The 24,907-nt window shown below is 46.6% G+C and overlaps 1 non-coding gene across 1 annotated transcript; it reads right to left on the reverse strand.

Moving 5' to 3' along the window:
* Positions 1-1,084: 1,084 nt before the first annotated feature.
* LOC132223853 (U6 spliceosomal RNA) lies at positions 1,085-1,188 on the reverse strand. Its single transcript, XR_009450539.1, has one exon. It is a non-coding gene; the product is annotated as a U6 spliceosomal RNA (small nuclear RNA).
* Positions 1,189-24,907: the final 23,719 nt, after the last annotated feature.

Below are 24,907 nucleotides of genomic sequence, written 5' to 3' on the forward strand. Positions count from 1 at the left end.
CCCATTGTGGCCCTCGAGTCAAAAAGTTTGCCCACCCCTGCTCTAGAGTCAACAGAGCCTGGGCATTCAGAGAAGGAACAGGTAGATAACAGCCTTTTCACTGGGCACCCACCTCATTAATTCTGGTGCAAGGAGATGAAGGGGACATGAGAGAAAAGAACAGAGGGAGGTACTGAAAGGAGAAGGGAAGAGCTTAGACACGGCCCTCTTCTAGAAACACTGCCTGCTACTTAAAAGAGAACGTGGCTGCCCCAGCCAGGACTCCACAGGGATCCAGAGCTTGGCACTGACAAGAGCCCACTGCCCTGTCCTCCTGGGTAATGAGCTGCCCTAACAATGCCAACCCCACCCCAGTGCAACCAGCTGGTCCTCTTCTGGGGACCCACATCACAGCTTCTCCTTTTTTATTTTTGAATATATATTTTAATTTATTTCAGAGAGGAAGGGAGAGGGAGAGAGAGAGAAAAACATCAATGGTGAGAGAGAATCATTAATCGGCTGCCTCCTGCACACCCCCTACTGGAGATGGAGCCCAAAACCCAGGCATGTGCCCTGACCGGGAATCAAACCGTGACCTCCTGGTTCATAGGTCAACGGCCCGCTTCTCCTTTTTTACCTTTGAACACAAAGGGCTGCCCACTCCCCACTTCCTGGACAAGAACTGGCTGTCCCCTAGGAGACCCACAACTCTGAGACGCACACGAAGCTTCTGATAGGCACCACTTACCTCTTCCCTGAGAGAAGAGCAAGGAAAATCCACAAGTTTATTCTCCAACAGGGCCTTCTATTACACTTGCTTCGTAGTTACTTATGCAGTTTTTAGGGCTAACAGTTGGGGGTTTGGGTTAGGCCTGAGCTGTTCAATATGGAGGCAACCTGCCTTATGTGAACCTGATCTGGCCAGTCTGAGTAGAGATGTGCTGTTAGTGTAAAATGCACATGAGATCTCAAAGACTAAGTTAAAGAAAAGAATATAAAAATCTCATTAATAATGTTTATATGGATTACATGTCAAGATGATAACATTTTGGATATAATGGGTATGAAAACTGGTTCTACCTGTTTCTTTTTACTTTTCTTTTTTTTTAATATGGAATGCTTCACGAATTTGCATGTCATCCTTGCACAGGGGCCATGCTAATCTTCTCTATCATTCCAATTTTAGTATATGTGCTGCCAAAGCAGCACTGTTTTACTTTTTTAATATGGCTACTAAAACAACTAAATTACACAATTACATTTCTATTTGGATGGCATTGGGCTGAATATTTCCTCCCTTCAAGACTGAGTTCTCTGAGGGCAGCAAGGACAGTGAGGGCAGCATGGGGATGGGGGGAGGGGGGGTTGTGCGAGGGACAAAGCCTGAGACAGATCATGAAAGGCCTGAAAGCCAGGCCTAGGGGTCTGGAGTTGCCTTCTCAGCACTGAGTCTTGGAAGAGGTTCTCATAAGGCCAGCGCCATATACCAGGAAGGTAGACTCCCAGCCCCAAATCCTGTCCCACTAGGGAGAGGAGGAAGTGGTATTTGAAAAGAGAGGAAAGAAGACAGGACTTCCAGGAGAAGGCAGCTGTCTGAACAAAGGCTCAGTGGCAGCAGAGTCAGGTCATAATGGGAGGGGCCAGAGAGAAGGGAACAGACAGAGGTCAAGAGAGAAAGAGAAGAATAGAGGGTGGGAAGAGGAGACCAGCTAACAGTAGAGAACAGAGAAGAAAAGAGTAGCTATCTCTCAAGGGGAAGTCAGTGCAGTCCTACTCATCTGAGCCCTCCACACTATGAAGTTGGTTTTCAAAGAAAATCTCCCAACCGCCTATTTCCCAGAGGAAGCAAGGCCCCAGGTAACACCCGTGGCCTCCCCCAACAGCACTGGCCATCTCTCTCCCCACCCTCTGAGTCTGCAGCCCCATCCCACACGGGCCCAAAGGCAGGCTTGGAACTGGTGGAGAACAGGGCAGAAGAGGGGCAGCTTTGGGGCCAACTTTTGCCCCTGCTTCCTGCCCCAAGACAGATGTCAGACGTGGCAGAGCCAGGCCCTAGAGAAGACCTGTTTAAGGAGGAGCTGGGTCTTCAAAGGACTTGGACTTAGGGAACATGGCTCAGTTCATGAACAGATCATGAAAGGCCTTGAAATCCAAGCCTAGGGGTCTGGAGTTGCCTTCTCAGCACTGAGTCTTGGAAGAGGTTCTCATAAATCCAGCACCATATGCCCCTTACGCCTCTATTCTGAAGACAAGCATCCCGACAAAGGGACAGGTACAGTATCATGGCCACTGGCCTCTGAGAGGCAAAATCCCAGACCTAAGAAGGCACTGGTGCCAGTGGTACCTTTTCTGGTTATCAGAGGACTTAGGGAGGTGTTTGTAGAGACTGTGAGCTAAGAATAGTTTATGTATTTTAATAGTGGGGGGAATCATAAGATAATTAATATTTCGTGACATGAAAATTATATCAAATTCAAATTTCAGTGTCCCTAAATAAAGTTTTATTGGGACACTGAAATTCATTTATGGATTGTCTATGGCTACTTTCACAATACAATCACAGATTTGAGCAGTTATGACAATGTGTGGCCCACAAAGTCTAAAATATTTACTTTCTGGCCCTTTATAGAAAATAGTTGCCAACCCAAAAGTCACTGATTTTGAGGATCTGCTGTAAATCTGGGTCCCAGGTTCTAGTCAGACAGACCTGGATTGAAAGCCTTTTCCTAATGGGATAACTTTGGAGATAATAAGTCAACCTTGAAGGGTTGCTGAGAGGTTTAAGTGAGATAGTGCATGTCATGCTCAATAATTGTTAGCAAATATTATTATAATTATGATTCCTTTTAAGTGGAAGTGTCTGAAGGTCCTCAAATATCCATCCCCATCCCAGGTATTGAGTTCTGTAGGACTGATGCTCTGCGCCCCCAAGTCTGCTCCTCTTGTTCTCCTCAGCATCTCCCATCTTGGCTGATGCTGGGAATCATGTCAAGTGCCCCTGACTTTGACTCCCAACACCAGCAAATCTGGGGTGGGCAGCTCACATCTGCAAGCAGGTGAACCAGGCAAGGCTTGGCAGCTGGATGATGAAGAAAAGAAGAGATGAGAGGGATGTGTATGGCATTGCCCTGTGCTAGGCAACCTTGATCATCCTTACAAGGCCAGTGGTGTTATCACCATTTTACAGAAAAGGAAACTAAGGCTCAGAGAAGCCAGGTGACTTGCCTAAAATCACACAGCTACAAAATGGCAAGACTGGGATGTGTGTGTGTGTGTGTGTGTGTGTGTGTGTGTGTATAAAACATTGACATAATTTGAAATTCCAAATGTAGAAAATAATACAGTAAAAAGTCTGACCTCCACCTCTGACTCCCAGCCACCAAGTTCTCTGTTCAGGAAGCAACTGGCCTCGTGTGTCCTTCCAAAAATATTCTACTCATATAAAAGCTATGAAAAAAATATACACATACATATTTAGATAGATAAGTATAGATATCCTTCCCTCTCCATTTTTACAATAAACTATATTCACTGATCAATGTATTGCTTTAACACCTACAACATATCTAAAGATCTTTCCATATTACTACACTAGAGGCCCAGTGCACAAAAATTTGTGCACTCGGGGGGGTCCCTCAGCCCAGCCTATGCCCTCTTGCAGTCTGGGACCCCTCGAAGGATGTCCACCTGCTGGCTTAGGCCCACTCCCTGGGGGATCGGGCCCAAGCTGACAGTCAGACAACCCTTTGGCAGCCCAGCAGCCCTCGGGGGATGTCCACTTGCCAGCGGGGCAAAGGCCTAAGCTGCAGTTGGACATCCTTAGTGCTGCTGAGGAGGCAGGAGAGGCTCCCACCACCACCGCTGTACTGGCAGCCATCAGCCTGACTTGTGGCTGAGCAGAGCTCCCCCTGTGGGAGCACACTGACCACCAGGGGGCAGCTCCTGCATTGAGCATCTGCCCCCTGGTGGTCAGTGTGTGTCATAGTGACCAGTCATTCCCAGTGGTTCTGCTGTTAGGGTCAGTTTGCATATTACCCTTTTATTATATAGGATAGAGGCTTGGTACATGGGTGGGGGCCGGCTGGTTTGCCCTAAAGGGTGTCCCGGATCAGGGTGGGGGGTCCTGCTGGGGTGCCTGGCCAGCCTGGGTGAGGGGCTGATGGCTGTTTTCAGGCTGGCCACACCCGCTTTAAGGTTGGGGGTCCCCATTGGGGTGCCTGGTCAGTCTGGGTGAGGGGCTGAGGGCTGTTTTCAGGCTGGCCAAGCCCCCCGGCGACAAAAGCTCCCAGCCTCTCCTTTTTTTTTTTTTCTTTTTTTTATTCTGGGATTTATTTACCTTCTATAATTGAAACTTTGTTGCTTTGGGTGGAGCTCAGAGCCGCCCACAGCAGGCGGGAGGGAAGCCTCCTGCTCGCTCCAGCTCCGTGGCCACAGCCGGCTGAAAGCAGATGTCTGGATACCTTCTATAATTGAAACCTTGTTGCTTTGAGTGGAGCTCAGAGCTGCCGCGGCAGGCTGGGAAGCATGGCTTCCTCCATCATTGGGACAACCAAGCCTCCTGCTTGCTCCAGCTCCATGGCTGCCGGCCGCCATCTTGGTTGGGTTAATTTGCATATAACTCTGATTGGCTGGTGGGCATGGCTTAAGGCATAGTGAAGGTATGGTCAATTTGCATCTTTGTCTTTTATTAGTGTAGATAAAGAGTAATTTCATTCTGTTTCGCACAGGATTCCATTGCATAAATGTCAGTTTATTTACCTAATCCAATAATGATGGACAGTTGGGTTGTTTCCAATCTTTTGCAATTACAAAAGTAATACTGCAGCCCAACTGATGTGGTTCAGCAGTTGAGTATTGATTGACCCAGGAACCAAGAGATCACTGGTTCGATTCCAATCAGGGCATATGCCTGGGTTTTGAGCTGGATACCCAGTAAGGGGAGTGCAGGAGGCAGCCCATCAGTGAAGTTTCTCTCTCATTGATGTTTCTCTCTCTCTCCCACTCCCTCTCTCTTTAAAAAAGTCAATTAAAAACATATTTTAAAACAAAGTAATGCTGCAATGAATAGCCTTATATATTTGTTGCTTCATATATGTGTGAGTATATCTGAAGGATAAATTCCTAGAAGTTGAATTGTTGAGTTAAGGCATATGTGTGTTTGTAGTTTTGATAGATAATGTCAAATAACCTGCAATAGAGATTGACCCAATTTACAATTCCTTCAGCAAAAGGTGAGCACAGAGTCAGGATTTGAATCCAGGTCCATCTGGTTCCAAAGCCAGTGCTTGTTCTGCTGCAGCGTGACCATCAATGCCATCACAAGAAAGTTTCCCTTGATAACAGGCCACCTCCAAGTCTTGGGTCCTCTTGCTTACTCACCTGGAATGTCAGGCTCCCCCTCCAGGAGCACTCAGTCCTACCAAACGCCCCCCACCCCCCGGCCTGAAGGTGAACTCTACTTCCCCTGAAACCCTGGCCACCCACTTAGTCCTAACTGATTTCCAAGCATCTACAGCTCTCTCCTTGTGTCCTGGAGGAGAGAGGTGGTGCCACACATCTTCAGACAAGGTACCTGCCATGTGGGATGGATTCAATAAATGTTTGCTGAATAAATGAGCCCAGTTTTTAATCCAGATGCCTGGAAGTTGTCCCTGTTTCCTCCTCCTCCTTCCCCTCAGTATTTAACTGATACCAAATCATATTGGTTCTACCTCTTAAATAGTTCTTGAATCCTTCCACTTGTCTCATCCGAGCTGACCCTTCACAGTCCGGACCATCTTCATTTCTAACTTGGATTATTCTAACAGCCTCTCACCTGGTCTTCCTGCCTCCATGCAGGAGGCAGGCTTTCCAATCCACTCTCCACATCTCTTGCTTTATGGACAAAACTGCTAACTGTTCTCTAATATCCAGCCTCCTTTTCTTTATTAACAGAACCCCTGTGTTTTGGCTGGGCACCTTTCCCAGCCTGCCTTGTAGCTAGGTGGGACCATGTGACTGAGCTCTGGCTTCCTGGTATGAGCACTAAGACAGGCAGGGCTTCCATCTGCCCTTAAAGGGGAAAGGCACACTTTCCATCCCCCTCGACCCGCCCCACTGCTGGGACTTGATGAACAGTCAACTTGGACCTCGAGATGGAGGCGTGGCTTTGAGGATGACAGAGCCACAAACTAGAAGGAGCCTTGGGAGGCCTCTGGGCAAAGGGGAGGGCACCTGACAGGGACACTCCAGGCAGGAGTCCTGGCTGATGTACCAGAGGCACTGTCCACCCTGCCTCAGTGCCTGAGAGCCAGCCAGCCAGCCAGCAGGGATACGGAAGGAATCAATACTGTAAGTGTCTTTTAATTTAAAAATTTCTTGGGATTTGACTTGGAACTCAGCCATTGAAATGTCATTCTCCTGGGTTCCTCACACACACACACACACACACACACACACACACACACACACGTGCGCGCATGCACGAATGCACATGCTCACACCTGGCAGCTCTCTGCTAGGAAAGAATGCAGCCATTTCCCTTTCATCCATCATCACTGTGCTTTCAGGCAGCCTGCATTCCTCCTCCCTGAAGTCAGCAGCCTCTCACTCTAAGCAGTCACTGAGAATCTACATACTCAGTGGTCCATTCAGCTGGGCCAACTCTCTACTATCTAGGCCAAAGGAAAAGCAATGGCCGAAGCCGGTTTGGCTCAGTGGATAAGCGTCGGCCTGTGGACTGAAAGGTCCCAGGTTCGATTCCGATAAAGGGCATGTACCTTGGTTGCGGGCACATCCCCAGTAGGAGATGTGCAGGAGGCGGCTGATTGATGTTTCTCTCTCATCGATGTTTCTGACCCTCTATCTCTCTCCCTTCCTCTCTGTAAAAAATCAATAAAATATATTTTTAAAAAAAGGAAAAGCAATGATCAGCACATACACACACACACACACACACACACACACAAACACACACATAGTATGCATGTGCATGTATCTCCTTTATCTGTAACCAGGAATGTCCACTATGGGCTATATACTTAGCTGGATCTTACAGGACCCATGAACAGGGAGAAGCAATAGCCCCTGCTCCCCAGAGAGAGGCCAGTATTGGTGACATCATGTCATTCAAAGCTCAAATCTGTGTATAACCCATCCATTTCACAGGCTGTGGCCCCCACCTGCCAAGGCCAACTGAACAATCCCCTGCCAAGTTCTCCTAACTATGTCTTAGGTTCCCAAAGCATACTCAATGTGATTTCAATTATTCTGGCTTTTCTAATTTTCTTGATTTTCTCTATAAATTTTAGAATCAGCTTGTAATTTCTACTGAAAATATCCCATCAGAACTTTAATTGGAATTATATTTAATCAATAGACCAGTTTAGGAAAATTTGACATCTTGCCAACCTTGAGTCCACCAATCCATGGACATAGTATATCTCTCCATTTGTTTAGGTCTTCTTTGATTTCTTTCATCATTTTTTAGTTTTCAATATACAGATCTGGCACAGTTAAAGTGCTACAAGAGAGGGGCAGGTCAGACTGTGGATGCCCAGAAGGATCATGCCCTGGTGTAGGCATAAGGAAAGGCTGCCCAGAGGAAATAGACCCAGTACATAGTGGGCAGGCAATAAATATTTTTCTTAATTTCTTTAAATGTCCCAGGAGACATCTGTGGACTAATTCTCTGAATCCCTGAATGGAGCTAATGGTGGAGAGGCTACCACTGCCATTACTTTGCATTCCTGAGCTCAGAGAAGCAACTATGTCCTCCCAGCGGCAGGGAGATGTCTGTCCTCGGCCTGGGGGAAGGTGCAGAAAGCTGTCCATACCAGGCAGCAAAGGGCAGAGGGATGGTAAAGGCATGGAGACTAGGGGAATGAAATGGCCTCAGGATAAGGGCCTTAAATGTCACTCTAAAGCCAGCAACTCCGTGATGACTGCCTGAGCTGCAAGGCCCTTCATGCACATGTCTCTGTGCCTGTCGTGTTTGAGGCTGTGTGTCCAGAGCCCAGAACTGCACATGGCACAGAGTGGGTGCTCAACAAATACTTGTTAGGTCTGTAAACTAATAAATATAATCCTCACAATACCCTTGTGTGAATATAATTATCCATATTTTGCAGAGGAGGGACTAGAGTCCAAAAGTATTCAGATCCAGCTTTTGTGGGAGGCAGAATTCTAAGCATGACACCCAATGACCCTTGACCTTGTAGAATCCCTGCCCCTTTGAGTGTGGGTGGTACTTATGAATATGATGAGATATTCCCATAGTTATGTTGTATTATATGACAAAAGGGAGATTATCTGGGTGGGCCTAGTCCAGTGATGGCGAACCTATGACACGCGTATCAGAGGTGACACACGAACTCATTTTTTTGGTTGATTTTTCTTTAACCCTACCAGACCGCTGTACCGATTTTTCGGTAATTTCCGAATCTGCTGCTATACCGCTGCACCTAATTTTCGGTACTTTGCCTAGACCTATTTTCTACAATGTCTCCAAGTTCCATCTTATTCTAACCACTTGTTTGCATGTAACTAACATTTTTCTATATCATGTTGTTGTTTTTCTCTTTAATGCTCAGGAGCCCAGGTATAGGGGACAGTTAGGTTCAGGGCCTCAGGTCTGGTATGGTTAAATGGCATTTAAATATATAAAATAAATATCAAAAATATAAATCTTTGTTTTACTATGGTTGCAAATATCAAAAAAGTTCTAAATGTGACACGGCACCAGAGTTAAGTTAGGGTTTTTCAAAATGCTGACACATGGAGAACCAAGATGGCGGCATAGGTTAACGCCGGAGTTTGCTGCTTTGAACAACTGCTTCAAAAGTGAAACTAAAAGACGGAAAGGACATCACCCAGAACCACAGGAACGCTGGCTGAGTGGAAGTCCTACAACTAGGAGGAAAGAGAAACGCATACGGACACTCAGAGGAGGCGCAGTGCTGAAGTCAAATTCTGAGGTGCGCGCGTGGAGCAGGCTGGCGGCGGAGGGCTCGGTTGGCGTTTTCAATCGGGAGGGAGTTGCAGACTCTGAGCTCCAGATACAGGCGAGTCTTTAGGGACCCAGACTCAAACGGGAGAAGCGGGACTGTCTGGCTTCGGTCAGAGCGAGTGCAGCTTTCTCTCCAAGCTTTGCAGCGGGTGCTGGGACTCAGAGAGGCAGAGCCCCTGGGGACAGGACTGAGAGCCGCCATAACTGCTCTCTCCGGCCCACCCTGTTGATCCTGTGCGACCCGCCCTGCCCAAGCCCTGCACAGAGGCATTTGCCGGATTGCCTCAGGCAAAGGCTAGATTAGCACCTCCCTAGAGGACAGAAGTTCTCTCACTGCTGACACAGCTGATTCTCATAGCCACTTGGCCTGGAGGTCAAACCCTCCCTGGGATTAGCTACAACAATCAAGGTTTAACTATAAGACTGCGAACAAAGACCACTAGGGGGTGCACCAAGGAAGCATAACAAAATGCGGAGACAGCCGAAACCGGTTTGGCTCAGTGGATGGAGCGTCGGCCTGAGGACTGAAAGGTCCCAGGTTCGATTCCGGTCGGGGGCATGTGCCTGGGTTGCGGGCACATCCCCAGTGGGGGATGTGCAGGAGGCAGCTGATCAATGTTTCTAACTCTCTGTCTCTCTCCCTTCCTCTCTGTAGAAAATCAGTAAGATATATTTAAAAAAAAAAAAAAAAAAAAAAAAAGAGAAAAAAAAAATGCGGAGACAAAGAAACAGGACAAAATTGTCAATGGAAGATATAGAGTTCAGAACCACACTTTTAAGGTCTCTCAAGAACTGTTTAGAAGCCGCCGATAAACTTAATGAGATCTACAAGAAAACTAATAAGACCCTCGATGTTATATTGGGGAACCAACTAGAAATTAAGCATACACGGACTGAAATAACGAATATTATACAGACTCCCGACAGCAGACCAGAGGAGCGCAAGAGTCAAGTCAATGATTTGAAATGCGAGGAAGCAAAAAACACCCAACCGGAAAAGCAAAATGAAAAAAGAATCCAAAAATGCGAGGATAGTGTAAGGAGCCTCTGGGATAGCTTCAAGCGTATCAACATCAGAATTATAGGGGTGCCAGAAGATGAGAGAGAGCAAGATATTGAAAACCTATTTGAAGAAATAATGACAGAAAACTTCCCCCACCTGGTGAAAGAAATGGACTTACAGGTCCAAGAAGCGCAGAGAACCCCAAACAAAAGGAATCCAAAGAGGACCACACCAAGACACATCATAATTAAAATGCCAAGAGCAAAAGATAAAGAGAGAATCTTAAAAACAGCAAGAGAAAGTAACTCAGTTACCTACAAGGGAATACCCATACGACCGTCAGCTGATTTCTCAACAGAAACTTTGCAGGCCAGAAGGGAGTGGCAAGAAATATTCAAAGTGATGAATACCAAGAACCTACAACCAACATTACTTTATCCAGCAAAGCTATCATTCAGAATTGAAGGTCAGATAAAGAGCTTCACAGATAAGGAAAAGCTAAAGGAGTTCATCACCACCAAACCAGGATTATATGAAATGCTGAAAGGTATCCTTTAAGAAGAGGAAGAGGAAGAAAAAGGTAAAGATACAAATTATGAACAACAAATATGCATCTATCAACAAGTGAATCTAAGAATCAAGTGAATAAATAATCTGATGAACAGAATGACCTGGTGATTATAATAGAATCAGGGACATAGAAAGGGAATGGACTTACTATTCTTGTGGGGGAAAGGGGTGTGGGAGATTCGGGAAGAGACTGGACAAAAATCGTGCACCTATGGATGAGGACAGTGGGTGGGGAGTGAGGGCGGAGGGTGGGGCGGGAACTGGGAGGAGGGGAGTTATGGGGGGGGGGGGGGAAAGAGGAACAAATGTAATAATCTGAACAATAAAGATTTAATTAAAAAAAAAAATGCTGACACGCCGAGCTCAAAAGGTTCGCCATTACTGGTCTAGTCTCATCATGTGAGTCCTTTGAAAGCAGAGTTTTCTCCAGCTGGTGGAGGAAAGGTCAGAGATTTGAAGCAACAGAAGAATTCAATGCACTGTTGCTGGCCTTGAAGATGGAGGGGCTACACATAAGGCCAGAGAGTGGCTTCTAGTTGCTAACTACCCCCAGCTGACAGCCACCAAGGAAATGGGACTTCAGTCTTATAACCACAAGGAACAGAATTCTGCCAACAACCTGGCTGAGCCTGGAAGTGTATTCTTCCCTAGCACCTCCGAAGAGCCAGCCACGACTTGATTTTGACCTTGTAAGAAGACTCTAAGGCTTAGAATCTAAGCAGAGAACCCAAACATCTCCAACTGGATTTCTGACCTACAGAATTGAGAACTAATCAATGCACATCAGTTTAGGTGCTAAGTTTGTAATAATTTGTTAAACAACAATAGATGAATACAGCCCTGTACACAACACACAGAGCACACAAATGCCACATCACACATGGTGTGTAACGATCTCACGCATGCTATAGCTCCCCACTCAATCCAGCCTTCTCCTCCATCAGAGCCTCAGAGGTGGCCCACATCTCACCATTTCCCTCATTGGCCTCAGTGCTCATGTGAAATGTGTAAATAAAGTACCTACCACAAAGGCACATCATTAGTAATGATGATGATAGAGATCAGCTGAAATGACCTTCTCCTCCTCCCAATCTCAGATTGTAAAATACCTCCCTGTCCTTCACAATGACCCAGGAGACATCTCTAGGGAGCCTGTGATGATTAATTTTGTGTCAACTTGATTAAGCTTAAGAGTGCCCGGATAACTGGTAAAACATTATTTCAGGGTGTGTGTATTAGGGAGTGTCCAAAAGAGATTAGCATTCAAATCAGAGGACTGAGTGAAGAAGACTGCCCTTACCAATAAGGGTGGGCCTCATCCAATCCACTGGGTCTGAACAGATAAAAAGGCCAATTTGTTCTGTTTGAGCTGGACATCCATCTTTCCCTACCCTTGGACATCAGAACTCCTGGGTCTTGGGCCTTCAGACTCGAACTGGGACTTATACCATTGGTTCCCCCAGTTCTCAGGCCTTGAGGTGTGGACTAGAACTACACTAATGGCTTCCCTGGGCCTCCAGCTTGCAGATGACAGATCATGGGACCTTTCAGTCTCCCTACTTGCATGAGCCAATCCCTCATAATAAATCTTTTTCTATAAATCTACACATTTCCTTTTCTCTGAAGAATGCTGACTCATACGGGGCCCTCCCAAGTGCTCCCAGGAGTCATGATTCCCCCTTTCCAGCACTTGGGTCACACAATTCACCAGCACTGCCCATGTGTCACAGGTTGGGTTCTCTGAGAAGACTCTAAGATGGAGTTTATGGTGCAGGGTGTTTATTAAGGAGGCCCTTGGGATCAATACCTGTGGAAGGGAGGTAAAGAAGCAGGAGTGGCCAGAGCGAGAGACGTTGAGCTGTGGTGCAGGTCCAACCCTATGGGAGCTCTGGAGCACATGTGCCCTTCAGGGGTGTCTTGAGTGGGACTGAGATGACCAGGCCTTTATATTCCTGCCTCAGTGAGTCAGAGGTTGTGGGCCACCTGGAGAAGGGGTGTAACCTACCACAAAGGGACATCATTAGCACACAAATGCCACATCACACATGGCCATACAGATCTCACACATGCTATAGTGAAGCAGCTCTTAGTCGCTGGGGCCATCCCTGAAGACCTGCCAGCGTGCCCAAAAGCTGGGGCAGCAAGTCCTTCCTAGTCCTTCCTATACCTCCTTGTCCACCACAATTTGTCATGAGGCTGTCACTTCCCCCACCTACTCCAAAGTCCCTGGAGGGGAGCAAATCTAGAAGCTGAGTCAATTTTATATATATATATTTTACATTTCAGAGGGGAGGGGAGAGGAAGAGAGAGAGAGAAATATCAATGATGAGAGACAATCACTGATCGGCTACCTCCTACATGCTCCACACTGGGAGTTGAGCCTGTAACCCAGGGATGTGCCCTGACCAGGAATTGAACCATGACCTCCTGGTTCATAGGTCGACGCTCAACCACTGAGCCACGCTGCCAGCTGGGCTAGACGCTGAGTCAATTCTTTATCCTTTGCCTCCCGCCTCCCACCTCAATCTACAAGGCTGTCATCTTTAGTAAAAACCCCTGTGCTGGCCAAGTTCAGAGGGTGCCTGTGAACTGGGGCCAAGCAGGAAGTCAGAAACTCTGGGTTCCCTGTGTGGCCTCTCAATGCTGATCCTCAAAGAGCAGATACTGCCCCAGGACACATTTTATAGAGTTTGTGGGTATGTGTGTTAGTTGTCACAATGATGGGGAATAGGGCATCACTGGGGGCAAGAAAATTGTCCCAAGTCCCATATTGGGGAGAAACTTGTTTATAAATCTCTAAGTCTAGAACCTATTTTATATATAAACACAAGTATTTTGTTGTATGACTTTAAAAAGCATACACTGGCCGAAACCGGTTTGGCTCAGTGGATAGAGCGTCGGCCTGCGGACTGAAAGGTCCCAGGTTCGATTCCGGTCAAGGGCATGTACCTGGGTTGCGGGCACATCCACAGTAGGAGATGTGCTGGAGGCAGCTGATCGATGTTTCTCTCTCATCAATGTTTCTAACTCTCTATCTCTCTCCCTTCCTCTCTGTAAAAAATCAATAAAATATATTTTTATTTTAAAAAAAAAAAAATAAAAAGCATACACTGGAATTCAACCACTCTGTAAATCAAAGAAAGATAGGTACTTTGTTTAGTTTGGCATTTTATCAAGAAATATTCCTCTTTCAGAAAAGCATGTCAGGTATTTGATTCACAAGAACAACACCCCTGTATTCACCTGCATTTCACCAGTCACATGCTCAGTGCTTCTATTTATAGCTAAAAGCCAGGGGTAGTGAAAAATTACAAGGTTTTCTAGTATAGCAATGCTTAAACATTTACAGCTGAAATACTTTGTATTTTATTCTCAACTGATTTCTTTCTATTTCTCCTTCTATATTACAATTAAGGTAGTATATTTGTTTTTTCATTCTGTCTCTTGATTGGTGGTAATATCTGTGAATTTTATTTCAGGATGGTAAAAGGGAATCCAGAATATTATCTATTAGAAGGAAGGTGATAGGTCTGACAGGCTAAGAGTCTCTGACCTGGGTGAGTGTCTTCCTTATGGGCCTAACCTATCTCCAGGACACCACCACCACCACCGGGCAGATGGGCTTTGAAACCTGTGGAGGGAGGGTGCCCTCTTCAGGCCTAGCCCTTTAATGGGGGCACCTTCCAAGCTTCATTTCCTTTTACTCAAGGCTTCCCCAGGAAAGTCCCTCAGGACTAAGAAGTAAGGTTACCAGGTAAAATTCAGGATGCCCAATTCATTGGATTTCAGATAAACAACAAATAATAAACCTATATAATAAAAGCATTATATACAAATCAACCGAACAGCAGAACAACCGGTCACTGTGATGTGCACTGACCACCATGGGCCAGACACTCAATGCAGGAGCTTCCCCCTGGTGGTCAGTGCGCTCTCACAGGGGGAGTGCCGCTCAGCCAGAAGCCGGGCTCACAGCTGGCAAGCACAGTGGGGGGTGGCAGGAGCCTCTCTTGCCTCCGCTGCAGGTGGGCAGTAAGGCGTGAAGGGCCCCAGACTGCGAGAGGGCGCAGGCTGGGCTGAAGGACACCCCCCAACCTCCCGTGCACGAATCTCGTGCACCGGGCCTCTAGTTTTCATATAAGTATGTCCCATGCAATCCTTGGAACATACTTATACTAAACAAGTATAAATTGCTCATCTGAAATTGAAATTTAACTGGGCTTTCTGTATTTTTATTTGCTAAATCCGCAGCCCTACGCAGGAACCACATCTACATGTTTGTGTGTGACCCAACACTGTCAGTGTGAGTGAGTATGGGGACATTGTGTGTGCGGGAGGGAAGCTGCTGGTACAAATCCCAAAGGCACATGGGAAGGTGGACTTAGAGAATGATATAACAGTGAATGCCAAGCCCGAGGTATGCACCTGTTAAGGAAACGGGGGTGTTCAGGAACAGCCCCTGTGGACCCAGCCTTGAGTCCTGGGCCTATAATCTGGCAGTTCTCAATCCCAGTAGGGCTCCAGGTTCCCCTAGGGTTCAGATTCCCAGAAGTACCTCTCCACACACATATACTCGGATTCTGGTTTGTTTGGTCTAGGCTGGAGCCTGGCCCCTGTTTCTCACATACCCTTTACTGGGTTGGTTGACAGTTATGTCATCAGTGCAATTTAAGGCCTAGATCTGGGCCTCAAGGAATGGGGAGCACCCAGGGGACTTCCTCGAAGGTGAGTGGGCTCAGACCACCAGTGGATGCACTGGCTGGAGCCCAGCTTACCTTCTGATGTCAGCAGTCCAACCTCCTGAACATAGTCCATTCTCCCTGCTCTCCGTCTCCTGCTTCCCTGTAGAGAGGAAGGTTCTAGTATGAATGACATTGTTCAGATGAAGATACTGAAGTCACAAGACAGGGCTGGGCCTGGAACTCAGCCTGCCTGAGCCCAGGCTGACAGAAGGTCCAGGTTCCTGAGGGTGCCTACCAGCCAGCACCAGATCAGGTCTCCCTCCCTGCCTCCTCACCAAGGGACCTCAGGCCTGGCAACCATTCATTCATATTTCTCAGCCTGGCCAGGTCCAATTTCAAACAGTCTGTGTGCTGTCCCTTCTCAGCCCATGCATTTCAAGTTCCTGACTACATCTTCCTCCCTACCCTCCTCCTCTCTGCTGTCCCTGCTCTTACTGCACCATATCATGATTATCTCTGGCTCCCCCTACAGGTGAGCGCTTTGAGGGTGCAGACCATTCCCATTCACTGCTGTGTCCCTCTGCCTGGTGTTCTGGGAGTTCTTGGAGAATGAATGGGGCAGCTGTCTCATAAGCAGCCTACAGAACTGACTTCCACAACTGTCCTCAGTTGCCAGAACATTATCAGGGAGCCCAGTAGCTTCAGATACCACCTTCTAGGAACCCAGGACTGCCAGCTGTAGAAAGTGAACACTGCCTGGTTAGAAACGAACCAAAACACTCCTGTGAGCAAGTGCTTACATAGCCACACAGGAGGAATTGTGAAGAATATAACTCCATGTCTTCAGAGCAGTGTGCTGGGCAAACACACTGTGTAGAAAACATGGAACTTCCATTAATTTTGTTGTTGTGGTCATGCAAAAGTCCTTAAAATTCAATGGAATGGAAATTTACACATCTTAGGATCACATGGAATTCAGAAGTCCTAGGGCTAAGTAAAAAATTCTATTTATATAGTGTATTAATTTCCTACTGCTGCTGTAACAAATTACCACAAATTTAATGGCTTAAAACAACACAAATTCATTATCTTACAGCTCTGGAGAACAGAAGTCCCAAATGGGCCCCACTTGGCAAAAATCTAGGTGTGAGCAGGACTGAACTCCTGCTAGTGGCTCCAGGGGGGAATCAGTTTCCTTACCTTCTCCAGCTTCTAAATAAAGCTGCTCTCATTTCTTGGCTCCTGGCTCCCTTTCAGTCAGCAATCCCAGCACTCCAGCCTCTGCTTCTGCTACCACATCTCTCTCTGTGACTCTCCTGCCTCCCCCTCCCTCATAGGGCCCTGTGATTACATTGGGCCACCTGGATAATGCAGGCTCATCTCCCCATTTCAAGACCCTTAACTCAATCACATCTGCAAAGTCCCTTTTGCCATGTAAAACAACAAACACATTCACAGGAATTAGGATGTGGACATCTTTAAGGGGGTGGGGGTTATTAACACCTAGTTTAAGGTTCAAAATCCAATCAGGTTATCAGCGTGAGAGGGAGCTACACCAGAAGAACTGGGAAGTATGTAGAAAATTTGGCACCAAAGAAGTGGGCTACTTGATTTTATTTTTCATGGTTTTTTAAAAAAAATACATTTTATTGATTTCAGAGAGGGATAGAGAGATAGAAACATCAATGATGAGAGAGAATCATTGATTGGCTGCCTCCTGCACCCTCCACTCTGGGGATCGAGCCTGCAATCCAAGCATGTGCCCTGACTGGGAATCTAATCATGACGTTCTGGTTATAGGTCGATGCTCAACCATTGAGCCACACCAGCCAGGCTAAATTTTTATATTTATTTATTGAATTTATTTAATTTATTGGGGTGACATGGGTTAGTAAAACCATATATAGGTTTCAAGTGTACAATCTATATATATAAAAATCTATTATACTAATTGTCCCTCCAACTGTCCGACTGGTTGCTATGATGCGCACTGACCATCAGGGGGCAGACGCTCAATGCAGGAGCTGCCGTGACACGCACTGGCCATTTACAAAGAAACAGCACTGCAGACCTGGCACCGTCAAAGTAACACTGGGCTTCCCCCAAGTGGGACACAGGCCCCACCACCACCCCCGAGCGACAGCCCACCAAATTGCAGCCAACACAGCCAAGACCCCATGGCGCAAAATGCGGCCCACAGCCCAGCCCAGCCCAGAAACGGTGGCCGTGGGTGCCGGGTAATGATGTCATGTAGCAATGCCTGGCTTCCTTTCCCTAGCGACTAGCCCAGGGGTGGGCAAACTTTTTGACTCGAGGGCCACAATGGGTTCTTAAACTGGACCGGAGGGCCGGAACAAAAGCACGGATGGAGTGTTTGTGTAAACTAATATAAATTCAAAGTAAACGTCATTACATAAAAGGGTACGGTCTTTTTTTTTTTTAGTTTTAGTTTTATTCATTTCAAGTTTGCCCACAGCTGTACTAGCCTCCTTGGAGTTTCTTCAGCCCAGGAACACAACTGTATAGCCAGGTGCAAACATTTTATACTTTATACTTTAACCAAATGTCCGTGAAGCATTTTCCTGTGCCACATCTCATTTGATCCTCACAGAAGTCTTGGAGTAGGTAGATAGGAGACTTGGTAGAATCCTATTTTCTTTTCATTAGCTGGAAAACAGAGATTTAGAAAGTTTAGAAACTTGACCTGACTAAAAAGAAGAAATGGTGGGCCTTGAAAATGACTTCAGGTTTTCTCACTGTGCAGAATATAGTCAAACACTGCTGCAGTTAAGTATTTTACCCTTTGTTCTCCCTGCATAATCTACAATAATAATCTGCTTCATGTTGATATTTACTGCTGTGTTGCTGACAATTACCTGAAAGAGAAGTTGGAGTGCTTCACTGGACTGGAAAAAGTTTAGCTAAATCAGAAAGCAGGTCTAATTAAGCAAGTATAGTCTATATATATAAAAGGCTAAGTTGACTCATACATGCGCAATACATATAAAGCTCTCACTGGTGCCAATCGCACGCATGTGTTTCCGTCTGTCATTGTCAATCGTGAATTTGGTTGACACTTCTATTATAGAGAAAGAGTGAATAGCAATATTAAAATATTTCTTCTAATTAATTTCCTTTCATTGTGCATGAATCTGTGCACTGGGCCACTAGTTCTATAATAATACATCATCTGCATATTGTATTGTGTGACCCTGATTTTTTATTAAGAGACGATCTTTATATATTTGGTACTCTATAATGCTTGTAATGTATAATATAATTTGGTCTTTTAGAGTGATGGGTTTTTAACTAATTATTGAAAGTGTATAATTAAATAATTTAAACTGAGGATTTTATATTGAACTCTTACTGAATTTATACACAATATCTATCTATATAAAAGCCTAAGCAACCATCGCAACCAAACGGACGACCAAACAGACTGCGTGGAGCAACCCGGTTGGCAGGGGGGTTCAAGAGGGGCGACCAAACAACTGAGCAGTAGGCTGTGTGGGGTGACCACGCCATCAGGGGGGTTAGTGAGGGGCAACCAAACAACCAAGCAGCAGGCTATGTGGGGAGACCCAGCTGGCAGGGGGGTTAGTGAGGGGCAACCAAATGACCAAGCAGCAGGCTGTGTGGGGCAACCAGGTCAGCGGGGGGGGGGGGGGGGGCGGGATTTGGGGGCGATCAGCTGGCAGGCAGAGGCAGTTAGGAGTGATCAGGCTGGCAAGGGGGCAGTTAGGGGCTACCAGGATGGTGGGGGGGAGGGGGAATGAGGAGTGATCAGGCCAGCAGGCAGAGGCGGTTAGGGTTGATCAGACTGGCAGGGCGGGGGGGGCAGTTACGGGTGGTCAGGCAGGCAGGCAGGTGAGCTGGTTTAGGCCCAGGATCAGGCCTAAACTGGCAGTTGGACATCCCCCGAGGGGTCCTGGGTTAGAGAGGGTGCAGGGGACCCTCCCTCCCCCGTGCACAAATTTCGTGCACCAGGCCTCTAGTTAGAACATGTAAGAGAACTTTAAATTTACCATATTTTAATTTTCACTATTTTTCAATCCTCATCCAAGGACATGCTTTTACTGATTTGAGAGAGAGAGGAAAGGAGAGGAAGAGAAAGAGAAACATTGATGTAAGAGGGAAACATCAATCAATTTGCCTCCCACATGCACCAATACTGGGTATTGAACTCACAACCTGGGTATGTGCCCTGACTGGGAATCTAACCTACCTTTCTTCCTTTTTAAAAAGAAAAAATAACATCATTACATTTTTCTATTGATGTCAGAGAGGAAGGGAGAGGGAGATAGAGATAGAAACATCAATGATGAGAGAGAATCATTGATTGGCTGCCTCCTGCACACCCCCTACTGGGGATCGAGCCCGCAACCCGAGCATGTGCCCTTGACTGGAATCGAACCTGGGTCCCTCCAGTCCACAGACCAATGCTCTATCCACTGAGCCAAACCAGCTAGGGCTAACCTACCTTTCAATGCACAGGACAACACTTCAAACAATTGAGCCACAGTGGCCAGTGCAGGACGCCTAACTATTATATTAAAGTTTAAAATATTTTAAGATACTTGGTATTTGATTAACTAACTTTATAAACTGATCAAACATTATTCAAAGAGTTGTCAAAGGAGATTGTTAAAATTTGCGGCACATAAAGAGAACAGTAAGATTTTCAAGCTGAATTTAAAGTCTGAAAGGGAACCCCCAGTTTTACTACCCCTGGAAGCATTAGCCTAGAGGGGAAAGGTGTTGCCCTAAGGAAAAGCTGGAGGGAGGCCCTAACCAGTTTGGCTCAGTAGATAGAGCATCGGCCTGAGGACTGAAAGGTCCCAGGTTCGATTCCAGTCAAGGGCATGTACCTTGGTTGTGGGCACATCCCCAGTAGAAGGTGTGCAGGAGGCAGCTGATTGATGTTTCTCTCTCATTGATGTTTCTAACTCTCTATCCCTCTCCCTCCCTCTCTGTAAAAAATCAATAAAATATATATATTTTTTAAAAAGCTGAATGAGATCCCACAGAACTTCACAGACTCAGGAAAAATTACATCTAGATGGATGCTGGGTTTTTTATTGTTCATATTGGTATTGTTGTTTTGAACTTTTGTGTGTGTTGTCAGAAAAAATAAATATTTATTTTTTTATATAGTTTCAATTTAAAAGAAAAAGGGGTATAATTTTAAGATAAAAAATTAAGCCCTGACCAGTGTGGCTCGGTTGGTTGGAACATCATCCTGTGTACCCAAGCGTCATGGGTTTGATTCCTGATAAGGTCACCTACCCAGCTTTCAGGCTCCATATCTGGTTGGGGCAGGTACAGGAGGCAACAGGTTGATTTCTCTTTCTCTCTTTCTTTCTCTCTCTCTCTCTTACTCTAAAATCAATAAAAAACATATCCTTGGGTGAGAAAAAAACACATTAAGTAAGAACACTAGCCGAAACCGGTTTGGCTCAGTGGATAGAGCGTCGGCCTGCAGACTGGGAGGTCCCAGGTTCGATTCCAGTCAAGGGCATGTACCTTGGTTGCGGGCACATCCCCAGTGGGGAGATGTGCAGGAGGCAGCTGGTCGATGTTTCTCTCTCATCAATGTTTCTAACTCTCTATCTCTCTCCTTTCCTCTCTGTAAAAACTCAATAAAATATATTTTAAAAAAAAAAAAGAAGCTTAGAAGTTGAGCAGAACCTCTGAGAGTCTTGAGGGGGTCAAGAACAGAATTTAGGGCACAGAACTGGGAAATTGCCCCACACTCAGGACTGGGAAATCCAAGGGGCTGCATTCTAAGTGTAACGGTGAACCAGAAGCAAACTGGTTCCAGCAAGGCCTATGCTCTGGCTTTGAATAATCTGGGTAAGCCACAAGCCTTAAAATTGGACCAAGGTGGTCCTGAATTGCTAGTACCCCAGATGCCTGGTAGAAGCTAATTAAACTCCTAACTGAAGGAAGATGACATCGTTTTTGGTCTCTAGTAATTACTGAAGGTAATGTTTCAAACAAATGTCTATTTTACAATCAAAGATAACCAGGCATACAGGCAACAAGACAACATAACCAAGAGTTGGCTAAAACAATAAATGTCAAAAACAGATCCATGCTGTAAAACAAATGTGTTTGTAATTTTTCATAAAAGGCATCATCCAGTATGTCCTCATATATATATGTTCCCAAGAGGAAAGGGCTGGACGGGAATGCCGGCCTCCTGCACTCCGGCCTCCTTCCTCTCCCATCCCCTCCACTCACAATTCACACCCTGGGAAGTCTTGATTGAACTTTCATTCCTGCCTTTATGCCTTTGTTCCAGGGGTTCCCAGGTCCTATTGGAGCCCCCAGGATGAATGCCATTTCCTACAAGAAGCCTTCCCTACTCCCTCCAATCTGGCACCGTTTTATCCTTCTGCCTTGTAGTTTGAGCTGTTGTATTCCTGCCCCTCTCCCCAACAGTCCAAGAGCTCTTTGGGGCATGGATCTGGGGTGCCCCTGCTGCTTTCACCTTGTACTTACTCTGCTCAGGGCTGGGCACTTTAGAGGACGAGCACAGGGGGACAGTAGACAGGCTCGTTCAACATGCTCATCAATATCCCGTTAATGTCTACCACTGTCATTCTGGCCATGGCTCTAAAGGCCCTCAGAGTACCTCACGTCCACCCCAGCCCTACCACAGGTGGACATGTACAGACTTATTACCCTAGCGCTACATTTTCAATGAGCCTGCATAAACCCTGGGCCCCAGTTGCTTCTCAGCAGCTGTGGAGAATAGGCATCATTAGCCCCATTTGACAGGCAAGAGACTGAGGCTTGGGGATGACTAGCCCAGTGGATCTCAAGCCTGGATGTACTTTGGAATCACCTGGGGGCTTTTAAAAATTAAGTCAGAATCACTTGGGGTAGAGCCCAGATGTATTTTTTAAAGCTCTCCAGGCAATTCTAATATTTAACCACCCTTGAGGACCATCAGACAAGCTCAAGGCCCGCAGCCAGTGGGAAGCAGAGCCAACTCTAGAATTCCAAATCTCAAGACAGTACTCTTCCTTTATCCCAAGAAGAATTTGGGAGGTTCCTGGACCATTGGCTATTTGGGGTCCCACAAGCTGAAAGGCAGTGTTAGAAGAGTGGGCTCTACAGAAATCCTGGCTTCTGTGAGACCAACCTCTTCCCTCCTTGTCCTTCCTTGACTCCAAAACTCGGGCCCAGACAGCCAAGGCCCAGGGGACAATGGGTGACTCAGATGCTTCCTGTTTTCTTGGCCACAGTGACAGGGGGATGGAAACAACATGGCTTGGGTTCATGGCCTAAGAGAGGGGCCCTGGAGAGAGAAGGAGGCTGAGCAGTGGGGCCAGCCTGCCCTGAGATGTGGGAGAAGTGAGCTAGGCAAAGTCACACGGGGTGTTTACTGGCCTGGTTGGTGGAGACAAGGGTGGTTTGTTGGGTGGCCAGGTCAGTAAAAGAAGGGAGGATTTGGGGCCAGTTTTTCTTAAAAATTAGGGATTTTCTAAGTTCTCAGGTTGAAGGAGAGATCTGCAGTTCCGCCTGGATATTTGGTTGAGGCAAAGCTGCAAGCTGGGAGGCTGTGCGGGTCAGAGGGAGGAGCTCTACACTGGGGGCAAAGGATCCTTGTTACCTTATCCAAGCCCTGCCATGAATTACCGTGTGACCCTGAGTAAGCACTGCTCATCTCTGAGCCCCTGCTTCCTCTCCTATGAGATAGGGAGGCACTGGGATAAACTGAGCACTGAGAAGCCCTGTGATTCTAAGAAAAACCACAACCTCTCCCAGCCTTACAGAACACAGCACAGCCTCTAGGGGACTTTTCATTTACATGATTTTGATTTCAAGTCCGACAGTAACCCTGAGAGGTAGGCAAGGGAAGTACTAGAATTACCTAATTGCTGTTGGAGACATTAATAATCAGGAAGACTAAGAAAAATGCTGGCCAAGAGCATGTGAAAATGAGGGCCTGGACACTCCTGGTGACCCGACTCGGCCACACCCATCCTTGGAGGACAGCACTTTGGAGATGTTTATGAAATAGCTTGCATGCTTGATCCTTAGCTTCAGTCATCTCCCTGTTGGGGTCACACTCAGGAAATGATCTTACATTCAGAAAAGGCTTGTTGGACAGGAAGATGTTCACGAAATAATTTTGTATTAGTGAAAAGTTAAACACAGCCCAGACATTCAGCAATGGGAAAATGTAGACCACAGAACGTGTTTTGGCTTCCTATTTCTGAGTAACAAGTTACCCTCAAACTTAGTGGCTTAACAAGCACTTATCATTATCTCCCAGTTTCTGTGGACCAGGAAGCCAGGTACAGCTTGGCTGGGTGCCTGTGGCTGAAGGTCTCTCCGGAGGCCGCAATCTGGGTGTGGGCAGGGGCTGCAGACATCTCAAAGTTTGACTGGGAAGGGATCCACTTCCAAGTTCACTCACAGGGCTCTTGGCAGCCTCTGGTCCTCGTTGGCTCTTGAGTCAGTTCCTCAACTTGTGGGCTCCTTGGTAGAGCAGCCACAACATGGCAGCTGGCTCCCCTCAGGGCAAGGGAGCTACCCGCAGGCACTCAGTCCTTCTGTAACCTGATCTTGGAAGCCACCACCACCACCCCCATTTTTTGCTGTACTGTCGTCCCTTGGTATCTATCTATGGGGGATTGGTTCCAAGACCCTCTCAGAAACCAAAATCAAATGGGGTCTGGATGATAAAGCACCTTTATACATTGGGTCTTTTGCTTTTCCACACATGTACTCATTTATGCACTCCTCCCCCGACTGTCCCCGCAATTATTTGTTCTCCAAACTTAAGTTTGTAACTCCTTTTCTGGCCCTGGGTGTCAAGGGGCCGTGTAGGAAGGAGTCCAGTCCCACCTTCGGTTCTTGAGCCTGTGGAGCAACAGGAAGCTACAAATTCTCTTACTGGGGCAGCCGCAGGGGATGTGTTCCAGGCAAATCCTAACCGCCTCTAATTCTCATTGCATATTCCTGGGTTCCGTGGAGCCCGAGGAGTGGGCTTTGAGGTTGATTCTGAGGAAAGCATTGTTTGGGGAGGATCTGGTTGTAGAGGAGGTGGCAAGGAATGGGGAGACAGGAAGTCACCCAGGGAGAAAGGGGAAAGCGGCTGGAAGTTGAAGTCCGGGCCTGCCAGTCACTTGAGGGTGGGACTCATTCAAGGCTCAGTTTTCTCATCCGTAGAATGGGATGAAAATAAGTAATATTGCCTCCCTCGGAAGTTCAGTTGGGTTAAATGAACTCAATAAACTGTAAACTATAATGCTCTGGACCAGTAGCGATTTCTTCTAGGATTAACTACCTCCCTCTCACTACTGAGCTCCCAGCAAGGATCAAGCCCTTCCCCAGCCACCAGCAGGCGCCCCGTTGGCTCCCACATCCTGAGCCACAGGCCCATTATCATTTCTAACTGATTATGTCGGTTAGATGTTGACATTGACTATATTCTGGTTAAAAAGAATGAAGTTGCCTCTAAAGAAAGATGATTTGGCAACATCCATTACAATCAGAATTGACTCAGCAATTCCACTTTTAAAAAAGAATAGATACACACACACGGGTATGAAATCACATCACTGCAGCGTTCTTTGTGAGAGCAAAGCATTGAAAAGAAAAAAAAATGTCCCTCCACAGGAGACGGGCGAGGCCAATTACGGGACACCCATCCATCCAATAAAATGC

Source organism: Myotis daubentonii, chromosome 1 (genome assembly GCF_963259705.1).
Source record: "Myotis daubentonii chromosome 1, mMyoDau2.1, whole genome shotgun sequence".
Taxonomy (NCBI): domain Eukaryota; kingdom Metazoa; phylum Chordata; class Mammalia; order Chiroptera; family Vespertilionidae; genus Myotis; species Myotis daubentonii.